This window comes from Balaenoptera musculus, chromosome 15, assembly GCF_009873245.2.
Source record: "Balaenoptera musculus isolate JJ_BM4_2016_0621 chromosome 15, mBalMus1.pri.v3, whole genome shotgun sequence".
Lineage (NCBI taxonomy): Eukaryota > Metazoa > Chordata > Mammalia > Artiodactyla > Balaenopteridae > Balaenoptera > Balaenoptera musculus.
The window spans coordinates 79387847-79407227 of NC_045799.1; the positions used below are offsets into that span (position 1 = coordinate 79387847).

At 53.7% G+C, this 19381-nt stretch overlaps 1 protein-coding gene across 1 annotated transcript in view; it reads left to right on the forward strand.

Moving 5' to 3' along the window:
• Positions 1–13802: 13802 nt before the first annotated feature.
• Positions 13803–19381, forward strand: part of LOC118881001 (NADPH--cytochrome P450 reductase) — a 71656-nt gene continuing 66077 nt past the window's right edge. Inside the window, exon 1 of the mRNA XM_036825257.1 lies at positions 13803–13822. The gene's annotated coding sequence lies outside the window, so the exon portion shown is untranslated. The remainder of the gene's footprint in view (positions 13823–19381) is intronic.

Sequence of the window (19381 nt, forward strand, 5' to 3'; positions counted from 1 at the left end):
TCAGGGTGCAAGCATTCCAGGCAGACAGAGGGACAAGAGCAGAGGGCCAGGTGGGAAGGGCGGAGCATGAGGGAGAATGACCTGGGGTGATGCACACAGTACGCGCTCAATCGATGCTTGTTGGCCTGGGAATCTGCATGTGGGCAGCCTGGGCTGGGGAGGCCACACCCATGCTCACTGCTTGGTTCTCTGAGCCCAGATGACCTGTCCACCTGGCCCACAGAGAGCTCATTGTCAGGGGCCATAGATCCTGGGAGCCTGAGCCTTCACAGTGCCCACCCTCACTCATTCATTTCTTTCATTCATTCATTCATTCATTCATTCCCTTCAAATAGTTACTGAGCATCTGCTACATCCTGGGCCTCATCCCAGGGGCTGGGGCACAAAGAGGACCACGGTCCCCTCCCATCGAGGTCTGATGAGGGAGACAGAAACCACGGTAACCCCGGGAGGCCCCAGCTCTGGGAGAGGCATCTGCTCACCCCCTGCAGAGCACAAACAAGGGAGCAGCCAGCCCTACAGCACCCAGGGAAGGTGTCCCAGAGGAGGTGATCCCCGAACCTGGCCTGGAGGGCAGGCCTCCCCAGAAGAGAACGTGGAGAAGGGCATTCCAGGAGGAGAGGACAGCCTGGGCCAAGATACTGGGCCAGCCCAGAAAGTGTGGTATGGAAGGGCCCATGGGGCCAGCGCCGAGAGATCGATGTGGAGAGGCCGTGGTGGCCAGGGTGAGAAGGGCCCTGAGGCCCGGCCTAAGGCGTCTGGACTGGATCCTGTGGGCGGTGGAGACCTCTGTGGGTTTCCCTGCTTGGGTTACTCTGCAGGGTCTGAAGGGAGCTGCACAAATTCACATGGTGGAAGCCGGGCTTCTCCCCTGGGGCTGCCCCTGCTTTCCTCGTGTACCCAGGGCTCACGGGGCTGGAGGAGGACATTCAGGGATGGGCAGAGCTGGCCCTTCCACGTGCCTGAGCTCTCTGCCGAAGCCGGCTCTCTGGATCTCCCTGGCCATGTGATGGGCCAGCCCCTCCCCCATGCCACCCCCCCACGCCGTCAGGGCATTCCTGCGGCTGCCAGAGTAGAAATCTAAAACCCCTGAGCCTTCTTGTCTGTCCTTTGTTGTTCTCCACTCCCAGGTGTGGTCCCTCTTCTGTTAACGCCCAGGGCTCCAGGTGCACAGAAGTGTTACCTGCCATTCCAGGTGAGGTAGGGCAGAGCCAAACTCCCCACGTGGAAGGATGGAGCCCAGGTGTCCCACTCCCCAGATCCCACCTGCCCCACGTTCTTCCCCTCTCCGCTGTCTGAGGAAGTGGGCAGATGGAGAAAAGGAGGGTTTTTCAGCCCTCACTTCCTGAGGGCTCTGCCAGGGTGAGGCAAACTCTCCGCCATCTTGGCCGTGGCTGCTGGGACAGCCCTGAGCCCACGTCCCTCCTGGTCCCCAGCTGTAAGAGAAATCAGCTGGCCACAACTGCAAGTGTCAAATCCTGCTAATCTAGTATCCCTTCTCCTTATCTGGGATGTGAGGAGGGACAGGAGAGACCAGGGCCTCCCCTGGGGCCTGTGGGAGAGGGCGGTAGGCCCCAGTAACAGCATCCCCTCCCCGTCACTCTTCCTTCCCTGGAGGAGCCCAGGGATGGGCGGAGGAGCAATTGAGTGTGTGTATGAGCATGGCGGCTTGGGCAGGTGGAAGGTAGATGCATCGTGTGTGTGTTCAACGTGGGAGCAGGTGGGTAAGTTTGAAGGTGCGGGCGACACTGCCTATTAGACATTTCTCCAGTGGAAAAGGTCCTTTCCCAGGCTGGTTCGGCCTAGGGGCACTGATGGCTGTGCGGAAAAGGCCCTTAGATCCCCTCTGGTCCTGAGAGGAAAGAAGCCTTTCCCAGGGCTGCACAGGGAGTAGAGGCAAATTCCACACCCCAGCATCCCATTCACCCCCAGAGACTTTCTCCCATGAGTGAGAACTGCCCGGGTCCTGCCCTGCCCTGCCCTGCGTTGGCCTCCACCCAGGCCTCTCCAGCCAGGGTGGCTCAGTCCCCCTTGGTGTTCAGCCAGCCCTCTGGGATGTTTGAGGTGGAACTCTCTGCTTGGAGTCTAGCCTTAAGCCTTCATGCTGCAGTCCCAAGTCCTGATGGAAGAAGCCCGGCCTCTCCGTAGGGCCTGGACCCCTCCCTTCTCAAGGGTGCCAGGCCCTTCTGGTGGCTTCTGCACCTGGGAGAGGGTCAGTTTTCCTGAGAACCAAGGTCTGATGGGGTCAGGTTCCGACTTGCACTGGGAGGCTCCGGGTGGCATTAGGTAACAGTTCCAGCCCTCTCCAGCCTTCGGGAGCCGGGCCCATCCCCCTTCACCTGTCCTGAGAGGCTGAGCTAGGTCAGAGTGAGGGCAGAGGACGGTGAGACCTGGCTGCTTTTTCCCCCGCCGCCCTGCAGGGTCCCTGAGCCTGGCACCCCACACTGGGAGGCAGGGACTCTCGCTCCCATTTTATGGATGAGCATATCGAGGCTCTGGGAAGGAAGCCACTTGGCCAGTAAAAGCAGAGTCTTGCTGAGCACCCAGGTCTTCAGCCCACTGATCCTGCCCTGCTCACAGCCAGGAAGGGGGCTTGCAGAGAGGGTGGCCGAAATGCCTGCTGGATGTGGCAGAAGGGGCCTGGGTCTTCTCAGAGCTCTGTGTGTGTGTATGTGCAGGCATGCGTGTGCATGTACGCGTGTTTCTGTGTGCATTTGTGTACATGCATGTATGCGTGTGAATGGGGTGGGGGGCCGGATTCCTCCATGAACCCCTCCCCTGCATGGAGCCCACTCTCCCCCTTCCCCTCACAGAACCTCGCTCCCCCTCCCTGTCAGAGAACTCCCCTCCCCTCCACCCCCTCAGGAGCCCCTCCCTCGCACAGAACCCCTTCACAACATATATATATAAAGTTCCATGAGGGACTTCCCTGGCGGTCCGGTGGTTAGGACTCCGTGCTTTCACTGCCAAGGGCATGGGTTCCATCTCTGGTCGGGGAACTAAGATCCCGTAAGCCGTGCAACATGGCCAAAAAAAAAAAAAAAAAAAATTAAGTTCCATGAGATCAGAGCCTTGGTTTTATTCCCAACGTTATCCCCCGTGCCCAGAACGGTTCTTGTTCTCCCAGTCCTGGCACACGGCAGGCACTCAACAAATATTTGCTGGATAAATGTAGTAACTCGTTTAATCATTGCAACGCTCCTATGAGGTAGGAATGACTCTCATCGCTGTTGTCATATAGTAAAACCGACACGCAGAGAAGCAAAGTAAATCATCAAAAGTCATACAATTAAGAAGCGAGGATTGAACCCAGGAGGCAGATGCCAAAGCTCTGGGTTCTAACCTCTGTGCCAGCCCTCTGGGTACGGCCGGGGTCCTCTCGGCTGCAACGTGGCGGCGCTGGGAGTGTCGTCATCAGCTGGGGACACAATTCCTGGCTGGAGCCCAGCCTGCTGAGCCTCTCTTGCGGGTCCGCCGGCCCCTCCTGGTCTCACCCGTCCTCTGCAGTGAGAGCCGAGCTGTGCTCCCCCTTAGAGAGGATAGGGCTGCGCCCAGATGGGGACACAGAGAGACAAAAGGAAAAGTCCTGGGGAGAAGCCCAGAAGGTTCCTCGCAAGCCTGTGGAAGGCAAAGGGCCAGCTTCTAGTACAGGACAGGGAGAACCAGAAAGGTCCGCCAGGGTGTCTGCTCCTTCTGCAGCAGAACTTGGTGCTGGAAGTGTGTGTGTGTGTGCGCGCGCGTGCGTGCGTGCATGCGTGCGTGTGTGCGTGTGTGTGTGCGTGCGTGTGCGTGTGTGTGTGTGTCTTCTGTTGGGAGAGGTGGAGGAGGGGGCTGACCAGGCGGGGCTGAGCTCTGGAGAGGGAGGGACCACGGGGGTGCTGCCTGCTCTCGGGTGTGGGGGGCACCGGCATGGTCCTCAGGAGGCCGGCTTCACTGTGTGACCTTGGCCTCCCAGTTCAGGTCACCCAACTGCAGAACGAAGGTCATGTTGCCCACCGCGGAGCCCGCTCTGGGAGCTGCGTGGGCTGGTACAGCGGCCAGGGGGGCCCAGCTGAGGATGAACAGGCTGCCTTGGGAGACGGTGTGGACCCGTCACCGAGGTGAGCAGACAAGGGGTGCTGTGGAGGCTGAATGTGAGGTGCTGCAGGGTCCTGAAGACCATTAACTCTCTGAGAATTTGGGCAGAATTGGGGCAGATCACAGTCTACCTGGGCCTCGTCCACATAATGGGCATTTCTCCCCACTGCTCAGCTTCTGTCTGTTCCCTACTGTGTGAACTACACCTAGAGCCAGCCTTGTCTCTCCTCTCCTCCCTCCCCGCCCTACACCCGATGTGGTGTGCTCCAAGGACAAAGAACAAGATAAACTCAAGGGGCGAATATTGCTGGAACAAAGATTTACAGGACTCCTATCACTCTATCACAATGTGACCATTGCAATGTCCCAGAGCCCCCCCAAGCAGCATGTCCTGTCCCTTTCCCATCCCATATAAGGAAAGACATTTGCCGTGTTTTTCTCCCGCTCAGCACACTGAAAGTATACATACTCTGCCCAGTCAGCAGATGACTTGCAGGTTCCCTGGCTATAAAAACAGACCAGCAACCCATGCTCACTGTCGACTTTCCCTGGCTACCAGGAAGTCGGCCCGCTGTTCTTGCAGCGACCCTTCTCTTTAATAAACTCTATCTTCCTTACATTCTGCCTTGTGCCTGGAAATTCTTTTCCGACCCCCCGCTCGGACAACGACACCCGAGTCATTCTTTGCGGGCTGTACCTCCCTGAGGGCTCTGGGAGGGTGGTAGGTGATGGGGGCAGTGGTGTCAACAGACCTCACCTTTCCAGGGGTCTGGATCACTGCTCGGAAGGAAACACAGCTGCAAGGTGCCACCCTTCTTCAGGCTCTGGTCCCTTGTTCAGGGCTTTGCTGGGAATTGCTGGGTCTTGAGGATGGAGAGTGGGCCCCACCCTGGACCAGCCGGTGCAATGAGAAAGCTGTGTACACAGGAAGAAGGCCCACTCAAAAACCATGCTGTCCCTTTCTCGGCCGCCTTTGCCCCAAGCTGGCTGGGGAGGGGGCGGCTGCATGTTACCATCCTCTTCCTGCAAGGAAGAAGCCAGGTGCCCAGAGATGAGAAACACCAGGTGGGAATCAGATCTCTTTTTGCCTCAATGGGGGCCCACCCGTACTGGTCTGGGGTCCTCAGAGGCAGAACCAAAGACCTGAAAGCATCCTATCTGGTCTCCCCTTTCCAGCCTGCCTGTACCCATCCCCCATTCCTGTCCCCTCTGATCAGTGACCAACGGAGTGACCGGAACACAAGGAAACAAGCCACAGCTCTACCCAGCTCACACCCCTTTGATGCCGTCCCCCTCCCCCCTCCCCCCCCCACCCCCCGCCATCACACACATTGCCTTTGTTCATCAGCTCATTCAACAGATGTTCAGGAAGGGTCTGCTCTGTGCCAGGTGTGGGTGCACAGGATCAGCTTACAGGCTGGAGGGGAGAAAGCCAGTAATCACACAGCCACACAAATGAGTATCTAATTACCAACCGCGGCAAGTGCTCTGGGGTAAAGGAACATGATTCAGTGGGGCGTTTAAACCGAGGACCCTGGCTGGCCAGGTAGAGGAGCAGGAGTTCACAAAGGACCCTGAGCAGGAGATGAGGAAAAGAGCACCAGAGGGTCACAAGCCACAGAAGGCGAGAGTGGAGGGGCATTCAAAGGGGCCAAATGCCGCTGAGACATTGAGTAAGATGAGAGAAAACTGTTCTTGGGGTAAAGCACAAACTTCTTAGTATGGCCATCAAGGCCCTTCAGGATGGCCTCACTGAGAGCTCCATCCACCCCTGGCTGCAGCAGTCACTGTGCCTATCTTGCAGTTATTTGCACTGTCCTCCCTGCCTGGAATTCCCTTCTCCTCCTGGCAAATGCCCAGTGATCCCACAAGTCTCAGCTCAAAAGCCACCTCCTCCGTGAAGCCTTCCCTGACTACCACCCCTCTGGTAGAGCATGTCACTACATCCTTGGGTGTTCCCTTAGCACTTAGTACAAACCTCTGTTGGAACACATGGCAGACCAGTGGGGCCTGCCCAATGCCCTCTCCCCTCATCTTCCTTTGGGGAAACAGTGGTCTCAGCCCCAGCAGTACATTGGGATGGATCTAATCTGATTATGATAATCCTATGGTCTACTTTTCCAGCCTCTCTTGCAGTTAGAGGTGGCCATATGACCCAATACTGCCCAATAAGACATGAATATAAATCTATTGCAGCAGGCAGGGTTGGAAAACCTTTGCCTTCCACTCTTTATTCCATCTTGAACACAGATATGATAGCTGGAGCCATGGCAGCCATCTTGAGACCATGAGGGAAAAGTCAAGGACATTACAGAAATCTTGGTTCTGATACTATTGAACTGCTGAGCCAAAGCTAGCAGCAGACATACTTGGACTTCTTGTTTTGTGTGAGAAACAAAGCCTTCTTCATTTAAGCCATTGTTGATTGGGTTTTCTGTTGCTGGCAGCTGAGTGCCTCCCTGATACCCAGTACTTTACAATTTATTTGGTTGCATGTCTCCTTTCCCTACTTGAGAGAAGGGATCCTGCCCAGTTTGTCTTCAGGGCCTTCGAATTTAGCAGGGTGTTTGGCAGTGAGTCAGAGCCCGGTAAGGGTCCATTAACTTAAGATTTCTGAGGCCCAAAGCCACTCCCAGGTGGAGGTGGAAACAGCAGTGACTTCAGAGGCTTAGTACTAGAGTTACCAGGTAAAATACAGGATACCCAGTTAAACTGAATTTCAGATAAATCATGAATAATTTTTAAGTATAAGTAAGTCCCTTGTAATATTTGTGATATACTAAAGATTATTTATTGTTTACCTGAAATTCACATTTAACTGAGTAGCCTGTATTTTTATTTGCTAAATCTACTTAGGGCTGTTTTCCACAAAGCACCCTCACCTGTGTTCAGTGGCTCTTCAGTGGGCGTGGGTGGCGGGGCCTTATCCACAAGGGGAGAGGCTATTCCTGGGGCCAGAGCTTGGACGAAATGGGATGAGATGACTCTGGGAGCCTCACCGGCTTTCTGGCTGCAGAATGAGTAAGAGTGAGGCTGGAGAGAAGCCCCACTGTGAGTAACAGCCATTATCAGGAGGACCAGTGGGATATATGGAGATGTTGGGAACAGTGGAGCAGACTTTCCAGAAGGGCAGTGCTGAGACCAAGCCCTTCATGTCCCCTGGCAGAGGCAAGCACGGAGCCCTCCCCGCACTGGCCTGTGGGTTGGAAGTACTGACGAGTTGGTGTCGGGTCCACCCTGCTTCTCCCACTCCAGGGCCTCTCATACAACCCACAGCACCTCCTGTCCTGCCCGGCAGGCTGCCGGGTGTCTGCCTGTCTCCCTGTGTACCCGCAAGTCCCTTGAGGGTTCTTTCTTCGTGGCCCCCCCATCTGGTGTAGCATAAAGGGCTCTGTGATGAAATGTGGAACTTGAGGCCAAGGCAAGGGATGCAGTGCCAGCTTCCTTCAGCCCCAGCTAAGGATGCTCCTGGGATCCCTCCCTGACTCCTTCATTGCTCATGCGGTTCTCAGAGGATGCGACCCGCCCCTCAGTCCCTGGCCTCAAGGGCTCCTAGGCCTGGAGCTGAGTCTCAGAAAGGAGAGGAAGCTGGGTTCCTTGAAGAGCCACCTAATAATACAGGGGGTGCCATCTGACCCAGGCAGGCCTTCCAAGATCATTGTCAATGCCAGGGCCACCACTGATAGAGCCACCATCCTGGAAATGTCCTGGGAGGCTGGAGCAGCTCCCTCAGCGCAGGCTCCTGTGGCTGGGCTCTCCAGCCTTTTCACCTGGCCAGTCAGGTCCCAGGCTGTGCTGAGGACCTACTGTGTGCTCACTGTTGACCAAAAGAAAAACACACAACCTAAGAGTTGTTAAGTTTCAGTTTTTATTCAGGGGGCTTACTGAAGACCATAGCCCGGGAGACAGCCTCTCCGTAGTTCTGAGGAGACTGCTCCGAAGGGGTAGTGGGGAAGAAGCCAGGACACATGTATATAGGATTCTGGCTGCAGAATACATGCAATCAAGTATACCTTTGGGTAAAAGGTCACTGCTAGTCACAAGAAACAGATATCTCAGTTAATGATTTTAGTGCTTTTTCTATGTATGGGAAGGTACAAGAATCTGGGTCCATTAAAATTCTTCCTGAGATGTATCTAACTATCTAAGGGGCCTGTTTTTTCAAAGCACAGAGTGCCTCATCCTGTTCTTGGTGTTGAATTCCTTTTGGGGTGCACTGTAGGTCAGTGACTGCAGTGGCTAATGACTTGATCCTTGAAGAACTGGATGGCGGGCAACATTCTTTGTTGTACATCAGGTAGGATGTGGATCCTCTCAGAGCCTGGGAACAGACCTGGTTCTGGTCCAGGCCCCGCCGCTGACAACCTGTATAATCTTCAGCAAGTCACTCCAACTCTCTGAGCCTCAGTTTCCCCCTCTGTAAAACAGGGATTATAACTACCTCCTGGGGTTGGTTGCAACAGTGAAAGGTTTGCTCGTGGAAAAATCCTCTGTAAGCTGTAAAGAGAGGTGGATGAAGGCGTGGACCATGTGGGCTGAGGAGTGCCTCGCCCAATGACAATAATAGTCTTCCCGCACTCCAGGAAGGACAGGTAGGAAAATAAGATCTTGATGGTTTAGGTCCCAATATTATCTATTGCTGTATAACAAATTACTCCCAGATCTAGCAGCTTAAAATAACAAATATTTATCATCTCACAGTTTTTGTGGGTCAGAAATTTGGGAGCAACTTCACAGTGTGGTTCTGCTCAAGGCCCCTCTTGAGGTTATAGCCAAGGTGTCATCTGAAGGTTTGACTGGGGCCGGAGGGTCTGTTTCCATTTCCCACTCATAACGGCTGTTGGTGGGAGAGCCCAGTGCCTTGCTGACTGTTGGCAGAGGGCTCCATCCTGTAGCACAAAGGTCTCTCCATGAGGCTGCTTGAATGTACCCAAAATGTGCCAGCTGGCTTTTCCCCCAGAGCTGGTGATGGAAGAGAGGGTAAGGCAGAAGTTATGATGTCTTTTATGATCCAGTTTTGGGAGTCACAAATCATTCTTTCTGCATATTCTACTGGTCACGTAGGCCAGTCCTGGTACAGTGTAGGTGGGGACTACACAGTGACGTGAATATCAGGACGCAGGATCGTTGGGGGCCATCCTGGAGACTGGCTACCACAGCCCCCTGCTCCAAGATTTATACAACCTCCCCCTTCTCCCTCATATACCAGGAATCTGGCCATCACGTTCCCCTCCCCCTTCACCCTCACTCTCTCCTTCAGTCACCAAGGCCCAGGATTGGGCCTCTACAATACCTCTTTCACCAGTTCCCCCATTTCTCCCCTCTGTTCCCACCCGGGTAAGATCCTTGTCACTTCACTCCTGAACACCCAGGCTCTTCTAATCCAAAATGTACATATTGCATAAAACTTTTGTTGGCTCCCCAGGATACACAGATTCCTGGGCGAGACACTCAGCCCCTGCTCACCACTCCTCAATGGACCTAACTTGAGCTTCACCAATGTTCTCTAAGCAAAGTGGTACCCCTTCATTGACCTTGTTAGCTCTGCCTGGAACACATTCTTTTTGTCTGTCTGTAAAACCCCTAGGCATCCTTCAAAACCCATATCCCATAACCCTTCTCTAACTGCCCAGGACAGTTAGTCTGTCCCTCCCCAGATACCCTCAGCCTCTGCTCACAAGCTTGCAACCATCTATTGATAATTACCTGCCAGGCTCTCCCTTCACAACTATGAGCTTCCCCAGGGGAGGCACGGAGTCTGGCTCATCTCAGGGTCCTTATAACAAAGCCCAGGACTGGGCACATCTGCTGACTAGTGCTGGGAATGATGCAGGTAGGGGCTGGAGAGAACATCAGGCAGGACACGTTTAGCTGTGAGTAACAAAACCCCAACTCAAATTGGCTTTACAAATGAGGACCTTCATTATCTCACACAGAGAGAAGTCCAGAGGCAGGTGGGCAGTTGGTGTGGTATGACCAGCAGTTCAGGAACCCTCTGCTGTACGATCCCCATCATTGGCTTTGTCCTCTGGCCAGTTCCCCTCATGGCCACAAGAAGGCTGCACGAGTTCCTATGTCACCAGTGGACATGACAATATCCAGAGGCAGAAAGGGGCCATTTCCTCTAGTATCTTTCTCTTGGGAGCCAGGAACTCCCTCCCTGCAGCCTCCCAGAAGACCTCCCCTCCTGCTTCATCGGCCAGAGCCAGGTCATGTGTCACTCCTAAGCCAGCCGCCCTCAGGGAAACCCCCTGGGCACAGGGGCTCTTGGGAGGCAACCAGCCAGAGCAAGAGGGAGTCACAGCCTGACCACGAGAGGACGTGGGGGACATTTATGGATGGAGCTGGGAAATGGGGACAGACTTTGGCACGTTTGGATCAAGCAGGGTGAGATGTTGAAGAAATAAAGTTGCTAAGGATGGGTCTCCAGACCCCTCCCAACCTAGTCATCTTTCTATTCATTCATTCATTCATTCCTTCAATAGTGATTGAGTAGCTATGTGCTAGGTCCTGGGTCAATCCTATGAAGTGAGTATTATTATTTCTATCTTAGAGTGAAGAAACTGGGCCCAGAGATGGCGTAACTTGTTCAAGCTCCCAGAGTATGTGGGAATTGTCATATCTGTCTGGCTCCTGATGCAAAGGTCTGAGTCCCCCCCAAGACAGGACCGCAGGGAGCTGGGGAGCGTGTGTGTGTCCCAAATGGGCCTCACTCCTCTAGGCCCTGACCAGCCCCCCAGGAAGCCCGGGCCTGGCTGGCTGGGGCTTCTGTGCTGTTTGTAAGGGGCCAGGGCCTCAGCCAGGGGAGAAGCTGTCTGGGAATCAGCTCCAGCCTCAGCTGCGGCTTCCAGTGCCTGGCAGGGGCACTCGGCATGGGATGGGATGGGGGGGAGGAAGGGGGAGGGGGGAGGGAGGAGGGGGAGGGGGAGGGGGAGGGAGGAGGGGAGGGGGAAGGGGAGGGGGGAAGGGGGAGGGGGGAGGGGGGAGGGGAGGGGTGCATTTCTCAGATACGGAACGGATACACCAGGCTCCACCCCTAATCCCTCACAGCACACCTCTCTGTCCCATAAAAGGCCACCATGGGCTCAAGCCCTGGGAAGGCAGGACGGTCCTCAGCCCAGGACCTGCCCCAGTTGTTTGGCCCTGCCCAGGGCGCCCACACCTCCAGCTGCCCAGGTAGGTGCTTTCGCAGCATGCGGCAGGGCAGGGGGGAGGGGGAGGGGGCCAGAGGCTAAGCACTGGAGGTGGCAGTCTTGCCACTCCACCCCTCCTTGGCCCTCCTGGGAAGCCAGGTTCAGGGCAAGGAGGGCAGAGAGCAGGCTGCCCGTTCCTGGCAGGTCAACCCAAACTTAGACTGAGAGCAGCTGAAGGCAGGAGGTGTGAGGAGGCAGAGTAGCTGGCTGGGCTCTGCCCTGCCCTCTGTCCTGTCCCAGTCTGTGGGGGGGGGGGTAAGGAAAGGGGGGAGGAAGGAGCTGGTGGGGGGCCTATCCCCCACCTGTGTCCAGATCTAGGGGTGCAGCAGGGAAAGTCCTGGGCTCTAGTCCCAGCCCTGCCATTCATTTACTATGTGACCTTGGGCAAGTGCTTCAACCTCTCTGGGCTGAGTTTTCTCATCTGTACCATGGGGAGGTTGCCTGTGATGATCTTGAAGACTCTTCAGGGCTGACCATCTCTGCTTTAAGTTTGTGGTGGGACTGGATGTGGGTGACCCGCCCTCTTCCATCTTCCGCCTCATCTGCTCTCACCCTCATCCCATCCTGCAGCCATTTCTGACTTCCAGCCTTGGGTCTCCAGGCCAAGGACTGGAGACTTTGGGTAACTTTTCAGGGCCTTGTGGGGCCCAGATCTTCATGGTCATCTTCTCTCTTCCCCGGAGGCAGGCTGGGCAGGCATTTTTATCGGAGAGAAGGGGAGCGGAGTGCCCAAGGCTGCACAGCTGGGGAGGTACAGGCTTGGCCTGTGAAGGGCGTGGGGCTGAGTCCCTGGAGAACCACCCCGAATTTCTCTAGCTCTGTGCTTCCTGGACTACCAGCAGCATGCAAATGTGTGCACCTACCTGGCCCCTGGCCTCCTGAATGGGACTCCTTGGCATGCACGGTGCCTGGGGGATTCCTCTGCAGAATAGTTTAGAAGCCACTGCTCTGGAAGGCCCAGGAAGGGGTAGGTAGTGAGACTGAGTCTCCTCTGAAAGCAGCCCTACAGAGATGGATGGGGGTGACACTTGCAGCCTGGGAGGCTCCTCGACTCTCCGGGAGGTGGGCACCAGCAGCATCTGGAACTGGGGGCCCCCAGGCACCCGGCTTAGGCCAGGAGTTAGGGTGTTCTCTGGAGACCTTTTAAAAAGGGGAGGAGGGGACTTCCCTGGCGGTCCAGTGGTTAAAGCTCCGCGCTTCCACTGCAAGGGGCGCAGGTTCAATCCCTAGTCGAGAAACTAAGATCCCGCATGCTGCGTGGCATGGCCGAAGGAGAAAATATTTTTAAAATAAAAATAAAGGGGAATAAGTGCTCAATAAATACTGATCGAAAAAGATAAATAAAAAATAAAGGGGAGGAGGATGACCTCGACAAAGGAGGCACCCTCTGCAAAGCAGGGCCGGTGGCCATGTGCAGGCTGGGCAGCCCAAGGCAAGGAGGGAGTTTCTAGGGCTCCTTCCTTCTCCTGCTAAACACTCATCCCTCTTGAAAAACACATTCTGGGGAAAGAGGCCAGAGTTGTTTTAATTTCCTGACCTACCACATCCTTTTCTCTTGGCAGACTTGGCAGAGCCAGTGTTGCTAAAATGATTAAAATAATCCTGTTATCATCCCCCTGGCTCCACTCAAGAGGCTTTCCTTCCTTGTGGGACATGACCCCCCAGAAGCGAAGGGTCTCTCACAGGCCCTGGAGAGCTACCTCTGGGGTTGAAAAGTCTCTCTGATCCCAAATGTGGGCAAAGCCCCTCCCCCAAGAAATTGCATTGAGGCCCACTTTGCAAAGAATCCTGTGAAAAATAAGCCTGAAAAGCAAAACCCAAAAACAGTGATGGGAGACAAGGGGATGTTCCATTGTCTTTTTCTAGAGATCTGTCCTCCAAACTCACTGGTTCTACTGGTTCTGTCCCAGAGCTCCAGCTGTGGTCTCCCCCAGGCAGAATGCTAAGCTGGGATTCACTTCTGCCCCTCTTCCCCTCAATAGAAACAATCAACCAGTTTCCCTCATACCCAGACTCCAAGCATTCATCTTTAGAAATCAGATAATATAATAATAATATTAATAACATAATAATATCTCAGCAGATGATTTCCCCTTCCGTTAGCTTGTTTAATTCTCAGACCAACTTTGCAAGGTGGCTAGGTTCACCCCCATTTTACAGATGAGAAACTGAGGCCCAGAGTCAGAGGCAGATTTCCACGAAGCTGAAGTCGCTTAAGTTTCAAGATCCCCATTTGCTGAAAACAATAATACATGTGAAATGATCACTGAAGGTGCACTAAGTGAGTTTTACCTTTTCTGTCATTACAAACCATCCAACTGTGACTTTATTCAACAAAAAGAAACAAGTTCTGGAAAATCGTATTTGTAATATCGTATTCTTTTTCTCGAAGGGGAATCCTGTGAAAACTGCTGAGGTCCTGCCAGTGTCTCTTGGGGAGGAAGTGGCAAGACGGAGGCTCCAAGTCAGCGATCTTTCCCTCCACCACCTCCTGCCCTTCCTCCTGCCCCTTTCTACTTTCACCTCATCTTGTTGTTCCTACTGTTTTCAAGGTAATGAGTTGGTATGTTCTACCTGCCTTGTTTATCCGCAAAGGTGGGTGGTAGATTCATGGGAAATAATTGAGATAGATATTCTTACTTTAAAATAAGCCTGTAATCTCTGTTACAGGGGATTAGACTAACTCATATCGTAAAAGGTGGAAATTACACGGGGATGGATGTCAGCTCATTCAAAAGGAAACTTAAGCCCGTCAGAGCTTTCACAGATGGATGGGCTGCCTGAAAAGGCAGTGAGTGCCCAGTCATGGGATGTGGGCAAAGAGAGGCTGGAAGTCATTTGTTGCCGAAGAGGTGATTCCAAATTTAGGGAGGCGGATGTTCAGGCAGATGCTGTGTAAGAGGGGACCCTGAGAGCCTGTGGGGGCAAAAGCGAGGGAAGAGACCAACCTAGCCTGCAGGTGAGTGAACACAGGAGAGAAGGTCTCAGGATTGGGGTCGGGCTTAGAAGCCTGGATGGCCTCGGCTGGGGGGCGTTATGTCAGCTCAGTGTCCCCACATTTGGGGCAGGTGGTTGTCACCAGGGCTGCTGTTCTTTCTGACCCTACTCCCAGCTCTTCTCTGCTCCCGTTGTGAGGTTTTCGTTTCTGCCTGCATTGTCACTCTGCCCCGACCCTGCTGCACACAGTGTTAAGATACCTCTATGTTTCTCCAGCCAGGATCCAGGAAAAAGTATATCTGCTCATTACTTTATCACAGGTGCTGCAGAGGTAGAATTTGACACCGGGAGGGACCTGAGAATCCAAACCCTTCATAAGCTGTCAGCTAGTCTGCACACAGAGCAGGACAGAGCCTCCGTTCCCTCATCTGTGATACGGGAACAACAGACCCCAGCTCTCGGGATTGGGTGAGGTTTTAATTAGATCCGTGGTCCTCAAACTTCAGCCTGCATCAGCATCACCTGCGGGGCTTTTGTTAAAAGCCAGATTTCAGGATCCCCTCTCCCCCAGAATTTCTGATTCAGTAGACTTTGGAAGGAGCCTGAAATGTGGCATCTCGAACAAATTCAAAGGTGACGCTGATGTTCCTGGTTTGGGGACCACACTTTGAGAATCATTCAACTAGACCAGTAGATTCTCTATCTTGGCCCGGAGACCACCAGCCCCTTAAAGCCAGGGACCAGCTCTAACTCATTTCCATTTCCGCTAAGGCCCACGGTAGGTGCTCCCAGGCAGTGCCGTTGAACTGAATGTAGATGGAAGCCAAGCAGCCTTGCCCTCAGAGGCTCTTTCTCAATGGCTGTCACTGGGTTCTGGTTGCCGTGTCAACAGCTGGAGCTGCTGCAGCCCGGCGATATGGGGAACGTAATCACAGGGCTCTTTGCAATAGTGAGGAGAGGGGCGGAGGGCCTGACCTAGCAGCACTGTGGACAAGAATAGGGAGGTAGGCAGGGAAGACGTGGCTTCCGAAACCTCCCGTTACAGAGTCTCCCTCCCATTGGCTTTGCAGCGGCCCCAAACCCAGGAATAATTTAAACCTTCGTTGCATAACAGAGAAAGGAACAAAGGGAAGGGGGCTGGGCGGGGGAGGGGCTCATATGTAGGAAACAGGAAAGAGGAAGGAACCCTGGTCCCTGAGAACCAACAGACACTTGGCTACTTCATGCCCACTAACCCATTTACTCCTCACCCAGACCCCAAGGGGCCGCATTACAAGGACCCACAGTACCCATCCAAGGTTACACAGCTGTCTGGGCCTTGGCGGCATCCAGATTGGGAATTCGACCTGCTGTTGCCAAAGGCTATGTTTGTTCTTTCATTTCAGGGCTGCCTCTGAAATTGTTGAACTTTGGACGAGGTTAGAGGACTAGGAGCGTGGGGTGGCAGGGAGGCTGTGAGGAAGGTCTGGGGAAATTTTCACACCCCGGGGAGCCAGGCCAGTCATCACCTGAGCTTCTCCTTCAAAGCAACCACTCCCTCCTCTTTATCTGTTTTTGCATTTGGATCCACCTGAGGTGTGCCTTGCCGTGGACATGCCACCCTCACCCCTGTTCTGGCCAAGTGAGCCCCATAAGGCAGTGGTTCTCATATTCCAGTGTGGATAAGAGTGAAGCTTATTTAAAATGTCAATTTCTGCCTTGCCTCTGGAGAGTCTGGTCCAACAGCTGGGGGTAGGGATGCCCTAGGAATTGGCAGTTTTAATAGGCCCCATGATGATTCTGATGTATGGGGGCCATGAACTGCCCTTTGAGACATCCAGCCAGGGCCTCCGCTATCTCCTGTACTTTCACCGTCCCTTCTGGAAGCCCCCAGGTTTCAGTGACTTCTCTTTCTAGCTCCCGCTGCCCCTGCCCTCTCGTCCTCTCAGCTGTTCCCTGGCAACAATTCACATCGTTGCCAGACACTGTCTCCAGACAGGATATCCACAGCTACCCCCCACTGGCCAGCTCACCCTGCAGCCAGCAGGCCCACACACACCCAACTGGCTTAGTAAGCCCCGCAGCCAGGGCCTCTGCTCCTTCTCATAAGGACCTGGCTCCTGACCAGCCAGGGAGCCTTTGGGCAGGCTGAGCCAGCTGCCCCTGAAATCAGAGGGAACTAGGATGTCTGGCCAAGTGAGCCCCATAAGGCAGTGGTTCTCTCCTTTGTAAGGAGGTTTGGGCAGAGAACCATCCCATCAATGGAGAAAGAACAGACTTTGGGTGCACCAGCCAGATGGAGCTGCTTTATTTCGTTGCCTTAGTTTCCTCATCTGTAAAATGGGGGCAAGACCAAGTGCTCATCGGAGAACTTCAGGAAGTTCAGAGTCCCCCTAGGCACGAGGTCAGGCATGAGGTTTGGCCAGAGGCTTAGAGGTCGGGGAAGTGTGTCTTCAGGCTCCTCCCCCTGCTCCTCTTTGACAATAAGTCTCACCTGCATCCCTGCCTTCGGCCCTGCCGTCACAAATCCATCCTTTGGTCATCACCACGAACCTCAGAACACCTGGGAGAAGAGGTGGGGCGAGACAGGGTTTTCCTCCCCATTTTGCTGATAAAGAAACTGATTTCTTATCCAGGGAGGCCGTGCATCTGGTTAGCAGTCAAAGCAGAATTTGGCTCCTGATTTCCAGATGGAGGTTCTGTGCCTCTGTGCTCTGGTGACTGCCGCATCCCTGGCTCTATAAGTAGACAGGGCAGCCCCTTTCAACACACCTGGAGTGAGTTCCTGCTCAAGGCAAGGGGTTGTGAAGTGGATCTCGGAGGCTGTAAGACTGTGCACCCGAGAAGGAGGAAGCCGGAGTCAGAGGGAGCAGGAAAGAGTCAGGCTGACTGGGACAGGGGCCCTGAGAGGCTGAACCCTCCAAGGCAGAACTGCCCTGGGTGGGGCTGGGGGGAGCCTCCACCAGCGTGAGAAATGGTACCACTCCGAAGCAAGAGTGGCACAAAGCCCCCCTCCTAGGCTGGGTGAGTTCCCCCAGGGGAAAGGACGGCTCCCAGGGTTGGGGTGAAGTGGGAAGGGTTTGGATGTGCTTGACACACTCACCGGTGGGTAGCAGGCCCCAGTCACAGTTTAAACACTTACTAGTTGTGGGATCTTGGGGAGCTTGGGACACATCCCCTCACCTCTCTGAGCCTCTGTTTACTCATCTGTCAAATGGGAATTATAGTGTATACTTTTGAGAGAAGATTTGCGGTAACACCTGTAGACTGCTTAGCACAGCGCTCGGGATCTAGTTGGTGCTCAATAAATGGTAATTAGCTCCTCCCTTCTGTCCCATAGCAAGTGGGAGCCCATTGCAAGTGCTCAGTGAACGTTTGGTTCTATAGAGCAAGGAAAGGCTTCAAGGGATCATGGCAATCAAAAGGTATGGACACAGGGTACAGTCCTTAGCTTTGTGGGATGTTATACGTATAAAATCTTCTGCTGTGGAGAGAAGCTTTGCTTTAGGGGTCAGTTTCTGGACCCCCAGTCCCTGAGCTTTCTGTCTGTTGTAGGTGCTCTGAGCTTTCAGGTTGTTCACATTCAGAAGAACCTTGTGGGAAGAGGGTGTGGGACGGCAGAGAAAGGCCCTATCCTGATGGCCCCCATCTCTCCCTTAGAAGACCACATCTTCCTGATGAGCCCTTAATGCAGTGGTGCCCGCACCTTCACCTGGATAAACCTTCTTCCATTCTGTTCAGTGGAAGGACACAGCCCTTCCAAAAGCAACAAAGCAGTGGCCTGGACAGGTCACAAAGTCCTTGTTCTGCCCTGACCGCAGTCCATTTCCCTGTCTCCCTCTCATTCCAGCCTTGGCTCTGGCACCCCTGCCCCTTGGACCCTCATTCTCGTTCACCCAAGCCCAAGCCCCTTAACTCCAGGCCGCCTTTCCTGAATCCTCTGTGGCTCATCCCGCAAATGCCTCCATGCTGTCTGCATCTGGCAGAACCTGGGGGTTGGGAGGCAGAGAGAGAAGAGGCTTCTGAGACAGACCTGCCCTGGAGACACTCAAGACTGACGAGACATAATTTAAAGAAGGAAATACTCTGGGCCTTGGAGAGCTGGACAGTAGTGAGGGAGCCATCACTTCTGGAGGGATCAGGGCATCTTCCAGAGGTGGAAGCATTGGTAGGAGATGGACATATAAACATGGAAGAGAACAACATTCCTAGTGGCTCAGAGGAATAAAAATGCACAGCATGTACAAAACTGGATTCATCCAGTTTTGCTACAGTGTAGAATTTGTGGACAAAAGTTATAAAGATCAAGCTGGAAAGATACGTTGGGGCCAGATTTTGAACGCTCTTTCTGCATTCCAGACTAAGGCAATCCGTTCATTCCACAAACTGTTGTGCCCCTTTATGAGAACCGAAACACAGATAGGAATCAGCCTCGTCCTTTACAGTAACCAGTATGGATGGGGGCTGGGGTGTGCCTGAGAACCTTGGAGGGAGTCTCAGGAAAAAAGCTTGATACACCAGATCCCTGGAGAGATTGAGGATCTGTTTCTTTTAAATTGTGCCGGGGGGAAAAAAATGAACTTTCAGAAAGAGGACACACAGCACGAGCCCTGTAATCATAGGGGTGGTTGGTTCGGCTGTGCATCCCCTGTACAATGTGACAACAAAGTCAGTGCTGCTTGATGACTTGACTTTTAGGCTCAAGGGACAAAGCAAAGAACATATTATGTACAATGCAAATGTTGTCAAGCTCAGTAATGAAAATATGGAAGTTCAGACAGCTAAGTGGGGAGACAGAGGCGGGGGTACAGAGCAAAGGGAAGGGCAAGGATGCTGAGAGCTTCATGGTACGGCATGAAAAGATACTGCTTGCGGTGGATGGCTCAAGAAATAACGGTCCAAGGCTACTATTTCAATTATCAAAATGATTAACAGAGGAAGTAAAATAGGTATATAAATAATTATGTTGACATGTGGGCAGGGGAGGTGGGCTGTGGTTTTAATAACCTAACTCACCATTAGCAGGACTCTAGAGGTAACACCTAATATTTCAGACAACAGGCAGCCACACAAACATTTATTTACCAGCATGGAAATAAGGACCAGAAGCAAGTGCGAAACGAGGTAAGAAGTGATTCTTTCCGGGCAGTGAAGATGAGGCGCAACAGAGGGGAGTTGGCAGGAAACTGTTGTCT